Source organism: Eubalaena glacialis, chromosome 4 (genome assembly GCF_028564815.1).
Source record: "Eubalaena glacialis isolate mEubGla1 chromosome 4, mEubGla1.1.hap2.+ XY, whole genome shotgun sequence".
In the NCBI taxonomy this organism is placed as follows: domain Eukaryota; kingdom Metazoa; phylum Chordata; class Mammalia; order Artiodactyla; family Balaenidae; genus Eubalaena; species Eubalaena glacialis.
This window is the reverse complement of record NC_083719.1, coordinates 45996984-46000345: the sequence shown is the minus strand read 5'-3', so window position 1 is coordinate 46000345 and position 3362 is coordinate 45996984. Positions and strand designations below refer to the sequence as shown.

Sequence of the window (3362 nt, the reverse complement as noted above, 5' to 3'; positions counted from 1 at the left end):
AGGACTTATGAAATAATAGGATTATTCCATATCAAAGTCCTTTTTGAACAATTGGTATATGATGGCATTGGAAAGTGCTTTCTTGGATGGTGTCTCATCATCATTGATATATTGTTAAGGTATTTGTTAGTGGGCCTGGTGACAATAATGTTGAATTAAAGTGAAATCACATAATTAGGCCTGATGTTATTAGGAGGGCTGAAAGAGCTCCTGTGAAGGGCCAGGGACTGGGGTTAACTATATGATATGCATGGGTTTGGTGGGTCATTATGTATTATCGTGTAAGTAAAGGCTTACTAGTAGGATAAATATGTAGGCTTGAATGATGGCAACAGCAAATTTGAGAATGGTGAGGAAGATAAGGATAATAAATGTAATTAGGGCTGTGGCAGTGCTAATATTTAGTAATGCTAGAGTTGCTCCTCCAATTAAATGAATCAACAGGTGTTCTGCTGTGATGTTAGCTGTCAAGTGTACGGCCAGGGTTATTGATTGAATAAATAAACTGATAGTTTCAATGATAACTAGTATGGAAATAAGAGGAACTGGTGTTCCTTGTGGTAGAAAGTGAGCTAGGGATGTTTTTACTTTGTGAGGAAAGTCTGTAATTACAGTCCCTGCCCATAGGGGAACTACCATGCCTAGATCTATTGAGAGTTGTATAGTAGGTGTAAATGAATGTGGTAATAGTCCTAGTAGATTTGTTGATCTGATAAATGAGTGATATTAGTATTAGTGTTCAGGTTTGTACTTTGTGATTGTGAATGGCTGTTATTTGTTTTGATGTTATTTGAACTAATCTTTTTTGAATAGAAATTATATGCTTGATTAGTCGATTAGGTGTAGGAAATAGAATGCTTAGAAATATGATAATTAAGATAACAATAGGAAGCCCTGTTATTGTTAGGATAATGAAAGAGGCAAATAAATTTTCATTCATCTTGTTTCTCAAAGAGTGGGTTGTTTTTAGTGTTTTGATAAATATTGATTCTGGGTTTGAATAGTAAATATATTTTGAAATTTTTAGTTGAAATATAATGAATAGGACTAGAATTATTGATAGGATAGTAATAAATCATGTTGATGTATCTAGTTGTGGCATATCATTAAGGGGAGGATTAACTCCCAAGCTTTAACTTAAAAGGTTAACGTTTTTTAGCTTCTTAACATATTTATAGTATTGATGCAGATCATTTCTCAAAGTATTTTAGTGGTACTAATTCAAGGACGATGGGCAAAAAGCTATGATTTGACCCACAAATTTCTGAGCATTGTCCGTAATATAGACCTGGTCATGCTGATATAAGAGTTGTTTGATTTAAGTATCCTGGAATGGCATCTGTTTTTAGGCCTAGTGAAGGTATAGCTCATGGGTGTAAAACGTCTTTTGAGGAGATTAGTATTCGGATTGTTATTTCTATAGGTACAACTACTCCGTTATCTACTTCTAATAGTCGTAATTCTCCTGGTTTTAGATCTGATGTAGGAATTATATAGGAGTCAAAGTTTAAGTCTTCATAGTCTGTATATTTATAGCTTCAGTATCATTGGTGTCCTATGGTTTTTAGTTAGAGAGGGATTATTAATTTCATCCATCATGTAAAGAATTCATAATGATGGTAAGGCAATTAAAATTACTATAATAGCTGGTAAAATTGTTCGGATAGTTTGTACTTCTTGTGCATCTATTGTGCTTGTATGTGTTAATTTAGTTGTTAGTATAAGTGAAATAATGTAAATAACAAGAGAGCTAATTAAAAATATGATTATTAATGTATGATCATGAAAGTGTATAAGTTATTCTATAATGGGTGATGTTGCATCTTTAAATCCTAGTTGGAGGGAATATGCCATGGAGGTATATAGGACTTTCACCTATAATTTAACTTTGACAAATTTATGTAAAATTTTACTACTGCCTCATTTATTGAAAAAGACATAATGGTTATGCTGTTGGCTTGAAACCAGTAGAAGAGGGTTCGATTCCATCCTTTCTTCACTATTTTAAATTGACATAAGTGGGTTCTTCAAATGTGTGATATGGTGGAGGGCATCAAGTTTAGTTACTCTAAATTTGTAGTAGTTAATCCTACTGTTAAGACTTCTCGTTTTGATGCAAATGCCTTTCAAATTATGAAAATTATTAATGTTACTGCTATTAGTGACATAAAGGAGCCTATTGATGAAATCGTATTTCATGTTGTGTAGGCATCAGGGTAGTCAGAATATTGTCGTGGTATTCCAGATAGACCTGGGAAATGTTGTGGGAAGAAGGTTATATTTACACCTACAAATATAATTACAAAGTGACCTTTTGCTCATGACTCATTGAGTTTATAACCTGAAAATAGTGGGATTCAATGTATGAAGCCTCCTATAATAGTGAATACTGCTTCTGTTGACAATACATAGTGGAAGTGTGCAACTACATAATATGTATTGTGAAGGACAATATTTAGGGTTGAATTAGCTAAAACAATTCCTGTTAGTCCTTCTACGGTGAAAAGGAAAATGAAGCCAAGAGCTCATATTACGACAGGGGATCATTTGATATTACCTCCGTGAAGTGTTACTAGTCAGCTAAATACTTTTACTCATGTAGGAATGGCAATAATTATAGTAGCTGATGTAAAATATGCTTGTGTATCAACATCTATTCCTACTGTAAACATATGGTGGGCTTCCATGGTAAACCCTAAGAAGCTGATTGACATTAAGGCTCAAACTATACCTATATACCCAAAAGGTTCTTTTTTTCCTGAATAATAAGTTACAATATGTGGAATTATTCGAAATCCAGGTAAAATAAGAATATAAACTTCAGGGTGTCCGAAGAATCAACATAAGTGTTGATATAAGATTGGATCACTTCTCCCTGCAGGATCAAAAAAGGTTGTGTCTAGGTTTCGGTCTTTTAATAGTATAGTAATTCTGGCTGCTAAAACTGGTAGTGATAGTAATACAGCTGTAATTAGAACGGATCATACAAATAGTGGTGTTTGGTATTGGGACAGAGTGGGTGGTTTTGTATTAATAATTGTAGTAATAAAATTAATAGCACCTAAGATTGAGGAAACACCTGCTAAATGTAGGGAAAAAAATGGTAAGGTCAACTGAAGCTCCTGCATGGGCTAGGTTTCCAGCTAAATGTGGATATATGGTTCAGCCTGTTCCTGTGCCAGGTTCAACTATTGATGATGCGAGTAATAGTATGAAAGAAGATGGAAGGTATCAGAAGCTTATATTATTTATACAGGGGAAGGCTATATGGGGTGCTCCAACTATGAATGGGACTAGTCAATCTTCCAAACCTCCAGTTATAATAGGTATAACTACAAAAAAGATTATTACAAAGGCGTGGG

General features: G+C 34.0%; 2 pseudogenes; both read right to left on the bottom strand.

The window, feature by feature from the left end:
- Nucleotides 1-267: 267 nt before the first annotated feature.
- On the bottom strand, nt 268-940 carry LOC133090812 (ATP synthase subunit a-like; annotated as a pseudogene).
- Nucleotides 941-1190: 250 nt separating this feature from the next.
- Nucleotides 1191-1854, bottom strand: LOC133090811 (cytochrome c oxidase subunit 2-like; annotated as a pseudogene).
- Nucleotides 1855-3362: the final 1508 nt, after the last annotated feature.